Source organism: Chelonoidis abingdonii, chromosome 11 (genome assembly GCF_003597395.2).
Source record: "Chelonoidis abingdonii isolate Lonesome George chromosome 11, CheloAbing_2.0, whole genome shotgun sequence".
Classification (NCBI taxonomy): domain Eukaryota; kingdom Metazoa; phylum Chordata; order Testudines; family Testudinidae; genus Chelonoidis; species Chelonoidis abingdonii.
In genome coordinates, this window is record NC_133779.1 from 11,800,041 (window position 1) to 11,813,121 (window position 13,081).

Below are 13,081 nucleotides of genomic sequence, written 5' to 3' on the forward strand. Positions count from 1 at the left end.
ACATCTCTGCCTTGGTTGTTTATCTGACTGCAGAGGCTGGTAGGGGCAAGCCTCTCTGTAGCCAGATAGATATTCAGGCCATGGAGGAATCTCCCCTATTGCTGTGATGTGGAGTTTGGGAAGGATGTTTTCCTCTTACCTGGATGTGTGTCTGTACATGGCGGGCAGGGCCTGACTCTCCAGGCTAACAGCAGCTATGGGAGGCAGCCAACTTCTCTGTTATCTGAGGCCCCAGCAGTGAGATGTGGTAACAGACACAACCTGAAGCCTGGGAATCCTGACTAAATCCACGTTCTAAGCCCATGGGTCACTGCCGAGCTGGAACAGGCAAACCAATCACTCTTTTCTATCACTTCACTTTGTCAGTAAAAGCTGCAACTCACCCTGGAGCATCTCAGCCACTTTATTAAGGCATCTGGGGAGAGAATGATAGTTACACACAGTCACCTGGATGTAAATGCCCTTAAGGGATGGCACCTCACTGAACATGAATTATAACCCCACTGCTCCCACCTCTCCTCTAGCCAGGGCAAGGCTCCCCCATGGGCAGCCCTGAGCAAATGGAGCCTGACCCTGAGCAGGGTTGCTAGGGGATACAGGAACAGAAGGATTTATATGGCTACTGAAGGTGTTCAATAGAAATTGTCTGGATGTTCATCGGAGCTATTTTGTCAGAAACAGAGTCAGCTCTGAATAAACGAGTGTACCAATACGGAAATATTTTGGTCAAACCCAGAAATATTCTGATTCAAAATACCACCAAGCTGCTGCATGGGACTTGTAGTTCAATGGCCTTGTGTTGATATCCTCCTGCAAAGGCAGGGCTGCCTGGCTGGATTTCATTTCCCATGATGCACCACAGCCAGGGACTCCCATGATGAACTGCCTACCTTCACCAAGAGGGAAGAAGGTGGTGCGTCCTGGGAGAGCCAGAGAGCCTGGCTCAAAGAGGAGACCAGGAGCAGGAGGCACCTGAACTACAACTCCCACAAGGCACTCTTGCACCATTTTAAATCAAAATATTTCCTTTTTCAGTTGAACTATTTCATTTTTTGATATTTTACTGAAAAGTTGAAATTTCCCATAGAAAATATTGAGAAAAACTAAAGAAAAGTTTATTTGTATCAAAGTGTTTCACAGAACCTCCCCCCCCCAAACCCTATTCTCAAACTAGGTTGTGGATTTAGGTTTCAGAGTGGTAGCCATGTTAGTCTGTATCAGCAGAAAGAATGAGCCCACTTCATCAGATGCATGCAGTGGAAAATACAGTAGGAAGATATATACACACACACACACACACACACTCTGTTACTCACACCTTCTTGTCAACTGTTTGAAATGGGCCATCCTGATTATCACTACAAGTTTTTTTCTCCTGCTGATAATAGCTCATCTTAATCTATTGGTCTTGTTAAGAGTTGGTATGGCCACCCCCATTTTTTCATGTTCTTTGTGTGCATGTATATACACACACACACACACACACACATATATTTTCTTACTGTATTTTCTACTGCATGCATCTGATGAAGTGCCCTTTAGCCCATGAAAGTTTACGCTCAAATAAAATTGTTAGTCTCTAAGGTTCCACAAGTAGTCCTCATTCTTTCTGTTGAGGATTTAGTGATTTGTTGGGTTAATTTTGTTGGAACAGGCCCAGCAGGTTGTGCGTCCTAGGGGACAAAATCTCCATCTGGTCTGGGACACGAACTCCTCCTCAGCGCCTCTAAGCACTTTACACATTTAGTGTTTTTTTAAACAAGTGTTTTCTCTATTTATACATTCAACCTAACACACCCTGGCACAAAAATATCCCCTCCCCCTATGTTACCTGCCCTGTTGTCTCCACCACCTCTGGTCCCATGTCCCTCCCAGACCCTGGTGCCCCTTACCTTGGGGTGCGGCCCCACAGCAGTGCCCCCATTCTCTGGGTCTCCCCTAACTCCTACCCCCTATACTCACCTTGCCTCAGTGGCTAATGCCAGTCATCTATTGCCTTCTATTAGGGGCAAACCACACTCTGTAATGGCCCCTAATCACTGGCAAGGGGGTTGGACCTTCTGCCTTTATAGCCCCAGCTGCCTCCCTGCAGCCCTAGTACCTCCCCTGGCCTGTAGCAAGGCCTCAGCCTGGTGACTCGCTAGGCCAGAATTCCCCAGCTCTGCCTGGCCTTCTCCTGCACTGCTCTGTCTCAGGTACCCTGCTTGTCCTTCCAGGCAGCCTGGGCCTCTCTGTTCCCCAGCTGGAGCAAGAGTCTCCTTTACCTCTCTCAGCCTTCCCTTTTATCAGAGCCAGATGTGCCCTAATTGGGTGCAGCCACATCTGTGGCTGACTACCCAGCCAGCCTCCCTCGGCTGCTTTTAACGCTTTTCTGACTGGAGCAGATCGACTGCCCCACTGCAATCCCCCTTGGACATATCTCAGCCTTCAGCCTTAGATCTCACAATACAGCCAATGGGTATCTCCTATTGGGCACTAAGCTACACTCTGTTGGGACTCATTGCTGTGCTGTTATACCCTAGTCCACATTTGCACAGGGCTGGAAGGACTGGTTAGCACTGGACAGACCCAGCTCCCAGTGAAGGGGGTAGGACACTTTTCAATGGGAGCTTTCCCCAGGATGTGCCCTTTCCATGAAGTCATAACACTTTGGCTTAGTCCCCTAACCCATGGCAACGCAGGACTGGGGATTACAGGCAAAGGGTGGGACAAAGGAACCTCAGGGATTCAGATGCACGAACCCTGATGCCCCAAGAACTCTTTCTCCTCATTCACTTTGATCACAGGCAGTTTGTTGTTCTAACTCTTGGCTGACCAGAAGGTCTGATCTGGGATCTGTTCATCCCCCACCAATTAACACATTTACTCCCAGTCCCCGCATTTCTCTCTCATGTTTACCTGACTCCAGTAACTCCAACACTTTCCAAAAGCTCTTACATTCAATATGGTCTTCAGGAGTGTTGCTGGTGCTGCGCTGGACTCGTTCGTTGAGGAGAGTTACAAGGACAGGGAGTGTCAGTGATGCTGTGTGTTTTCTCTCTGTTTTCAGAGATCCGGCTGTGAGTAGATTTCTCCCCAGGACTGGTTCTCCTGCTAGGACTTTACATCTCCATTCAGCTCACACTCAGTTTCTTTGCATATTTTTCAAATAAAACTGGATTTTTGCCCACATCTGCTCACAATGTGTCAGTGCTGGAAATTTGAACATTCATTGTTAAGGCTCAATTGTAAAATCTTCACACAGTGTGAAAATTTAACTTCATGTCCCTGGCCCCTTTACTTCTCACCCTGTCTGCTAACCAGCTCCCACGTCCCAGGAGGGCAGAGTGGGGTGTTTGGGGGCCAAGGCTGGTCATATGGCAGGAGGAGGGAGGGAGGGAATGTTTGGGGAGAGGCAGCTGCTTAGAGCTGTATAGGTGGGAGGGTTGCAGGAGGCAGGCAGGGCACAGCTAGTGTCTGGGAGGGGCTCCTGTACTGATGCTCTGTGTGTCGTGTCCTCCCTGTCCCCTGCCCCTTCAAGCTTTATTGGAAGAGTCACTGCACTGGGAAGCCAGGTGGGGCCAGACACTGGCAGAGCTTAGAAACTGCCTTTATCCTCCCCATGCACCTTTCCTGCTCTGTGTGCAGCTGGTCACCCCATGGACTCCCTGGCTGCTCCCCTCTCCCTATCATGCTCATCTGGACTGGGGCTGTGTAGATTTCCTGGAGTTCCTCTTGGGGCATTGTGCACCTGAAGAATCGGCTTTGAGCTCTGGGGCCATAAGGCCATCATGGGCCAGGCAGGGTTTAGAACAAGCATCTGGGCCCCATGTCCCTCAAAAGGGCTACAGCTGGCTCAGTGGGCTGCAGAAGAGACAGAACAGGAGTCTGAGGGAAACTGAGTGGCAGATTCTGCCTGCAGATCAATGGGGAGTGACCCTTACAGACTGGCTGAGGGGTCCCTACAGGGTCTCTGTGTGTGGTGAGTGGGGGAAGGGTCCCTCAGAGCCCCCAACTGGGTGATGGGCACACAGTGAGCCAGCAGCACTTAGTAGCTCCCCCGGCACTGGGGGCAGCCTGGGACGCAATGAGCTGGTCCCCCTGGGCCATGCTGCCCATAGTGTTGTTCACACATACTCCTTGCTCTCAATCCCTACAGGAGCTCCTGCTTCCCAGTTCTCCCCAGCTATGGCCGCCCCATGCTCAGACCTGCACCGAAATCACACCTGCTGCATGGGAACCGTCTGTGGGTGTTTCGGGGCAAGTCTGTGTGTGGACGCGTTGAGCCTTGCGCTAAACCAGCTGCAGCTGATGAAGCTAACATTGGGTGTTACCCATTGCAGCTGGAGGAACAGGAGACCCTCAGTTCCCAGCCAGACCCGGCCACTCCCAGCCCCACCCCAGAAGAACAGACCCGGTTCTAGGGAACTGGCTGGGTCAGTTGCTGTCGCTTTGTGACCCACCAGCCCCGATCTCTTTCATACACCCAGGGCCAACTTTGAAATGTGCTCTCTCCGCTGCTGGTGAATTCAATGGGAACACGCTGCTGGCAAACCCCTTCCTTAAAGCATCTTTTCCTGATCCCAGATCCCATCCCAACCAGGGAGTTTGTCCTACCCTGGGCTTTTCAAAAATTCCTCCAGAGAAAACAGACTGAAACCTCCCGTCTCAGGAGAGCTGAGCTCAGCCTAGATGCTGAAGATACCACCAGCTCTTCTGTGAGGCAGGGAGAAGATACCCCAGAAAGAAAACTCAATGGGAGAGGGAACAATTTCCTCCTACCTTTGATTCCTCAGTGGAGACACAACTGGAGGCAGTGACACAATGTGATCAGAGAAGTGGATATGATTCATTGGGGGCACAGGAAGAGAGAAAGAGAGATGGAAACTGAGTGACATGGCCTCAGTTCATCATCACATTGATGTAGAGCCCTGTCACCATGGCCTAGCCCAGCTCTCTCCTCCACCAGCCCCGCTGACTGCCCCTGGGAGCCGTGTCCCCAATTCTCCTAACACAGGCACTAACTGACAGCCCCCATCAACGCCTTTCTCTCCCCCAAGTGTCTCATGCCTGCTGGCAGGCCCCACACACCAGTATTTTCCCCTCCCTCCCAGTGCCTACTGACTGACACAGATCAGCTATTTTGCGGCATTGGGAAGCGCTGGGGGGAGGGAGAGGAATAAGGGAGCAGCGTGCTCTGGGGAGGGGGCATGAAGGGGCAGGAGCGGGAAGAGGCTGGATGGGGGTGGAAAGAAGCAGGGTGGGGGTGAGGTCTGGGCAGATCCAGAAGGGAGCAACCCCCCGGCTGATTAGAAACTTGGCACGTGTGTCTCACAATTATAGTGTGAGTCTCACAGCATTTCATATTCTATGTAAATCCCCAGGTCTGAGAGTCAGGGGAGTTAGTGAGAAACTCAGCTTTCATTAAAAAAAAATAATTATAACCCTTGTGTTTGGGAGAAAAGCCTGAAAATGTGATTTGAGAGACCCCTCCTTTAAGATCAAAAAGCATTTGCTGACAGTCTGGGCCAGGGGCTACACTCGATTCTGTTTCCTCCCAGCCTGCTATGAATTAGCACAGGATTCCTGCACACTCACCAGGCAGGAAGAGGCACAGAAACAGGATCATCAGGGTGGTGTGGGAAACCAATCAGGATGGAAAAAGCCCAGTTGCATCTGTCCCTGCCAGGGTCAGGAGAGAACAATCTGCAGTCACTCTCTGCTCCCACCTGCACCCTCTGCCCTGTCTGCAGGGCCAGCGTTTCCACTGAGGCGAACTAGGCTATCGCCTAGGGCGCCAGGATTTTCAGGGGTGGCATTTTGCTGGGGGGGGGGGGGGCGGCAGGCGGCTCCAATGGAGCTGCCGCAGCCATTTCTACGGAGGGTCCGTTGGTCCGCGGCTCAGTGGACCTCCCATAGGCACGGCTGCGGCAGCTCCACCGGAGCCGCAGACCAACAGACCCTCCGCAGAAATGGCTGCGGCAGCTCCACCGGAGCCGCGGGAGCGGTGCGCGAGGTGGCAAAATGGCCTTGCGCCTAGGGCGCAAAAAACTCTAGCACCAGTCCTGCCTGTCTGACTTCAGCAAAAGTGAAGCACCGTCCCATCTCTGCTCTGATCTGCCCGTCTGCTCCAAAGGGTTGAATGCCCCAGTCAGACCCTCTCCATGCTCTCAGGCCTCCTGGGGTCTGCAGGGGTGAGGCAGCAGAGATGCTGTAACCTTCCTCTGAGCTGCTCTGTCCCCTCCTCAGGTCTGATATTCATCACCGCTCCCCATTTCCTGCACTACACCACCACCCTTCTCCATTCTGACCACACAGTGTCTTTATTTAGGGCTGCAAGATTGAGAACCAAAGGGGCCTCGTTTGCTTGTTTGAGTCTAAACATATCACAGAGGAAACACGCACAACTCTGTCCCATCTCAGTGCCTAGAGACTGAGATAACATCTGGCTAAAGGCACAGCTGGGCCAGGGTGAAAGCTCACTGGTTGATTGGGGAGCCTGGGATGTTGCATGAGCCTGAATCTTTTGTCTCCACCCTGGTCTCCGGTCCCTGGTGAGAAGGATCCAGCTCCCTTATGGGGAAATTCCCTCTGGATTTACAGGGAACACAGATGGGGTCTGGGCCTCATTCAGGACTCTGTACACAAGGGTGAATTTCACACTAAGAGAACACCTACCACATGACTGTGCGGGTTCCTGACTTGCTTAGTGTCCACCTGCCCTGTGCTCCACAACCAGCTCCAGCCACTTCTGCATGTCCTGCTCTGACTGACACCCCCATCCTCATTCTATGCTTCTAAGAGTTTGCTGTCCCTCTTAAGAGATGGGCACCAGGGCACTGCCAGATGGGGAAGAACACAAGGCAGATGAGAAAGAGCATCCAGAAGTGAGCTCTGAGCATGTGGGAGCTGGAATCCGTATATCTAGGCAAGTGGGGGAACCTGGGCAAAAGGCTAAAGAAACGTAGGAAAGAAAGAAAGTCTTGAGAATAGATGTTAACACCTCTGTGGGAAGGCGAACAGCAGAGGGCCTCAATGGAAATCTGTCAGGAGTACAAGGCAGAGCAGTTTTGCAGATCAACTTTGCAAAAATGCAGAAGTGAATTTTCCTGGGATGGTGGATGGGCACATTTCACCCCGGGATGGAGTCAGCTCTGCAGAGGAGCTGGACAGGGGATGCTTGGGGGAGCTCAGATATTTGGGGTTGATTGTGAGTTCTAAGATGTATAGTAGATGGTCAGTGGACAACGGTTGGAGGTTACCTATTAGAAGCAGTGCCCAGAAGACAGCAATGTGAAAAAGGGTAAATATGTTTTGAAATTATTTCTAAATCACTTTTTCAAATTCTGTTGTGAAAAATATTTGTTTTTCTAATTTTTCCCCATTTCCCCCCGTTTTTGGTTGGAAAATAGAAAAAAAGGAGAGAGGGGGAAACCAAAATGTGAAATATTTTCAAAAAATCATGTGAAAAAATGAAAATGTTCATTTTTTTTACGTTTTTTCAATTGTTACTTTTAACCCCCTCAAAAAAATAGTGCTCTAACAATAGCAGTGTGGCTGGGGTAGCAGGGGTAACTGAGCAGGTGTATACTTGAGTGGCTAGCACAAACCATTGCATGTGCTACCACTAGCTACCCGGCTACTTTTAGCACCCTGGTTTGAGCAGAGCTAGCACTTGTCTGCCTGCCCAATCTGGGAAACTCACTCCCAGCTGCAGTGTAGACATACCCCAAGTTTGGAACAGCCCCATGTCACTGTGCATGGAACAGCATACGCTTAACCCATAATGGTCTATTTTTCCTCTTTCCCCAAAATGTCACAAGCTGCATCAGTTGCCTGGTAAGTTCATCCACTTTCCCTTAAAGAGCCCTGGGCAGAGGTTCCCAGCCACACATGGTGCTGAGCAGATCCAGATGCACAAACATTGCAGGGAAAAGTTGAATGAAGAGTTTGGGCGGAAATCAGAGTCCCATTAAAGTCCCCCCAGTCCCACGGCAGCACTGTGAGCTCCCTGCAGCAGACACAGGGTTACCTGCTCTCATGCCTGGTTAGACAGCCAGGTGTCACCTGGCCTTTGACAATCCAATGCCAATCACATGTTCTGATGAAACAGGATGGGGCCAGACGCTTTCTATAGATAACTGCTGGAGTGCAGGGCCTTCTGGCCACTTCCCAGAACATGGAGATGAGCAGAGACCTGACTTAGGTTCACGTTTCCATGCTTTGTAGCCAAACCAGATCTCAAATTTTAGCTCCAACCATCTGCATGTCCATCCCCAAATTATACCTGGAATGGTTAGTTCTGATGCTCCAAAGGGCTGTTAGTAACACAGAAAAGGAATTAGCCTTTGACAGAAGGGCTGAGAATGTCAGAGCTGTATGGGGATCCAGACTGAGGTCTTCCATCAAGGTTAGATGCTTTGCAAATTCCAGGGCTCCTGCATGTTGGTGCATATCACTAACCGCCAGGGCTGCACATACTTCCCCCGATCTGTGTCTGCTGCCAGATCAGCAGTTTGAGGCTCCTCCCAGGGATCACAGAATCCTCCCAGCTGGAGGGGAGAAGCTCTCACAGCCCATCAAGGTCAATGCCAGTTAACCTCTTGGAGGCTGCAGGGACCTCATGTAGAGCAAAGGTCAGGAGGAAGATGGCAGATTCCCCAGGGCCCCAGTGCAGGGATAATAACCACCAGCCTGTTGTTATCAGGGATTATCTCTGTGATGGGTTGTCACAGAACACCCCTTGGAAACTGCCTCTTGATGTGCTGGGACTACCTCTGTCAGATCTTAGCCCTGCCTGGTTGTGCCAGACTCACTAGCCTGCTACAAATACAGATCCAGGCCTGAACCACATCCCACACAAGCTGCAGGCTCATCTGAAAACAGCTAAGAAGTGCTCCTGTCTCTAAAACCCAGACCCCAATGAGATCCAAACCCCAAATAAATCTGTTTTACTCTTTATAAAGGGTATACAGTGAAAACTCATAATTTGTTGACCCTCTATAACACTGAGATATGCACAGCTGTTTGCTCCCCCAGGAATTAAAACTTTCTCTGGGTTAATTAATAAGTAAAAAGTGGTTTTATTAAATATAAGAAGTAGGATTTAAGTGGTTCCAAGTAATGACAGACAGAACAAAGTAAATTACCAAGCAAAATAAAACAAAAACACGAAAGTCTAAGCCTAATACAATAGGAAACTAAATGCAGGTAAATCTCACCCTCAGAGATATTCCAATAAGTTTCTTTCACAGACTGGATGCCTTCCTAGTCTGGGCCCAATCCTTCCCCCAGTGCAGCTCTTGTTCCAGCTCAGGCAGTGGCTAGGGGATTTCTCATGACTACAGCCCCCTTTGTTTTGCCCCCCTCCCCTTTCATATATCTTTGGCACACAGAGGGAATCTTTTGTCTCTCTGGGTCCCCACCCCTCCTTCTAAATGGAAAAGCTCCAGGTTTAAGATGGATTCCAGCACCTGGTCTGAGCCTGGTAGGAGTCAATCACTGTCCTGAGCTCCGTGAGGGTGGCTCCAGATCCACGGCTCCTGGGACTCAGCACCAGGCTCCTCTGGAGAATGTCACACATATGACACTCCCCCACCTCACTGGGCTGCAAGCTTGGGGTCAGCCTGGGGAGAGCTCACTGCTGGGAGGGGGAAGAGGTATCTGCACAAGGGACTGTGCAGATGCTCAGGGAGCTGTTCGCTCCACCTGAGTTCCCACCCCACGCAGCTTCATGGAGCAGTGGGACTGTGTGTGGAGAGAGTTGCTGAGCAGCAGCCAGTTGCTTTCTAGTCCCGCAGTGTCTGGCTCCCTCAGTATCCCTTGCAGGGGGGGGAGATGAGTCTAATTCTGTCCTGGCTGCCCAGGGGGTTGGGATGGGGAAGGGAGGCAGGATTCAGCCCAGGGTCCAGGCCCAGCAGGTGGTGGGACACTCTGTGAGATCAATGAAACCCACTCAGCCTATTTCCCAGCTGATGTCTCTGACACTTGCTTTGTGTTTTCAGGCCCATCCCAGCCAGGCTCTCCCCACAGTGAGAATGGCACAGTGAGAACAATTACATGAAAACCCCTGAAAATCCAAATGCTAAAATTCATCCATTTTCAAAACCTGAAATCAAAAATTTCTAATAAAACATCTTTGTTCAAAGTTTGTCACAGGGAACACCTCCCTCCTTCCAACCCCTTCCCTGTATTTCACCCATCTCAACTCAGACGGCTCAGCCCTGGTAGCTGGGAGATGGGAACATCCTAGAAATGTTGGGCTGGAAAGGACCTTAAGATGTCATCAAGTCCAGCCCCCATCCCTGACAAGGAGTTTGTCCAAGCTGGTCTTAATAACCTCTGACAATGGGGATTCCACAAACTGTCTTGGAAGCCTATTCCAGAGCTTAATTTCCCTTATTGTTAGAAAGTTTTTCCTACTATTGAACCTAAACCTCCCCTGCTGCAGATTAAGCCCATTACTTCTTGTCCTACCTTCAGAGGGCACTGAGAACAATTGATCCTCGTCTTCTGTATAACAGTGCTACATGTATTTGGGGACTATCAGGTCTCTCCTCAGGCTTTTTTTCTCAAGACTAAACATGCTCAGTGTTTTTAAACTTTCTTCCTAGGTCAGGGTCTCTAAAAATCTTTCATCATTTTTGTTGCTCTTCTTTGCACCCTCTCCAATTTGTCCACAACTTTCCTAAAGTGTCACACTCAGAACTGGACCCTGTACTCCAGCTGAGGCCTCATCAGTGCGGAGCTGAGTGGGACAATGACCTCCTGTGTCTAACATATAACGTTAGCCCTTTTCACACCTACCTCGCACTGCTGACTCAGATTCAGTTTGTGACCCACTCAAACCCCAGGACCCTTTCAGCAGCACAGCCACCAGCCAGGTATTGCCCATGGTGTAGCTGTGTTAGGGCAGCATATGGGCCTAGAGTGGGGCCATGCTCCTCTCTGATCTCTTGTGTATTTATTGCCTCGGTGATGACTCCAGCAGCGGCAGTGTCGGGGGTTCCTCCTCCCAAGGTAAATGATTCTGAATAATTTCTTTATTCTGGGGGCTCTATTTAGAGAAAGGTGGGTCCTGGGCTGGGCAACCCCCAGTCTGAGCGTGATCGCCATAACAGTGGAAGTAGAGGAAACACACAATAGGCTCATCCAATGTGGAGTTCTCTTTCCCTGCAGCTCTACCAGGCTTTAACCAGCATTGCTGAGCCTTGAAATGTCTTTGCAGGCAGGAAAATGGCTCTTTGAAAGGGAGAATCCTACACCCTTCTGATGGGCAAATTTAAACTGGAGTTCACTGACCCACTCTGCTAAACCTGCAGTCATTGATTTATTTCCTCCCTCTCCACTCAGAAGGCACCAGATGCATCATCACGCCTGGACTCACGAGTTCTGTCTCTCCATGTAATTAAATGTATGCTCTGAGCTCCAGCCTTGGAACAGAGGTGTCACAAACAACACGTGGGGGGCCTCATTCACGAATCTCAGCCCAGCACCTGGAGCAACCAAGCCCAAGGAATTGACCTTAGCACAGCCCTAATATGACTGTTTGCCCCAGCTGCCCGCAAAGCATATACATCAGCAAACCAAAGTATGGTGTATGTCTGCAAAGGCTGTGTGTCCTCATCTCATGACAAGGAAAAGATGGAGTCAGGCTTTGTGTAACAGCACCACCTAGTGACTCCTGCCAAAGCAATACTAATGATATATGGAATCATAGAACTGGAAGGGACCTCGAGAGGTCATCTAGTCCAGTCCCCTGCATTAAGACAACACCAGCACCATCTAGGCCATTCCTGACAGGTGTTTGTCTAACTTGCTTTTAAAAGTCTCCAATGATGGAGATTCCACAACCTCCCTATGCAAGGTATTGCAGTGGTTGACCACACTTTTTCCTAGTGTTCAACCTAAACCTCCCTTGCTGCAGTTTAAGCCTGTTGCTTCTTGTCCTATCTTCAGAGGTTAAGGAGAATAATTTTTCTCCCTCCTTCTTGTAACAACCTTTCAGGTACTTCAAAACTGTTATCATGTCCTTTCTCAATCTTCTCTTTTCCAGACTAAACAAACCCAATTCTTTCAATGTTCCCTAATGGGTCATATTTTCTAGACCTTCAATCATTTTTATTGCTGTTCTCTGGATTTTCTCCAATTTGTCCACATCTTTCCTGAAATGTGGTGCCCAGAACTGGACACAATACTCCAGCTGAGGTCTAATCAGCATGGAGTAGAGTGGAAAAATTACTCTGTGTGTCTTGCTTACAACACTCCTGCTAATACAACCCTTTTTTTTGAAGCAGCATTACACTGTTGACTCATATTTAGCTTGTGGTCCACCATGACTCCTAGATTGCTGTCTGCAGTACTACTTCCTAGGCAGCCATTTCCCATTTTGTATGTGTGCAACTGATTGTTCCTTCCTAGGTGGAGTACTTTGCAATTGTCCTTATTGAATTTCATCTTATTTACCTCACAAGCCTCCCCACAAGCCTCCATCACAAGCCTTCCGTCAGGGGAACGTGCCCCCCTGCAGCACAATCCACCCTTAGGTCCAGGCCTCTAGGAGCTCACAAGGGGTCCCCGTTACACAGGAGCTGTTCTTTGTTTAGTGCAGGCACTGCAGTCCCACATGACTGTCACTGTGTCCCTTTCCATGTTGCAGGGCTGGACATGTCCCTCATCATCTGGGCTGTCCGCTGTGCCCTGGTCCTGCTGCTCCTGGTGTCTGCGCCCTTCATCACCTTCGTGCTGGAGAAATGGGGCCTGCCCAAGCCTGCAGGGCTGGGGGATACGCATGGGGGGAGCATAACGATTGTTTGGGGGAGATAATAAGGGATCCCCATTGACCAGCTGTGAGCAGGGGAGATACCAGTGCCCAGCTCTGAGTGGGGTGTTGAGGAGACACCATTGGTCAGTGCTGCACAATAGGCCCCTGCGGTAACAGTCTTTGCCCAGGTAACTCCTGCAGCCTCCTTCAGTCCCCCTCCCTTTCCCTGTTGGGATGCTGTCAGTCATTCTGCCCTGCAGACTGCAGAGCTCAGCTCACTCCCAGCCAGGCCAGGGCCACACTGAGCTCTGTCAGATCCTAGCCCTGCCATGAACTGTC

General features: G+C 50.2%; 1 pseudogene; it reads left to right on the forward strand.

The window, feature by feature from the left end:
* The window catches only part of LOC142047556 (butyrophilin-like protein 9), a 174,233-nt pseudogene extending 161,429 nt beyond the window's left edge, over positions 1-12,804 (forward strand).
* Positions 12,805-13,081: the final 277 nt, after the last annotated feature.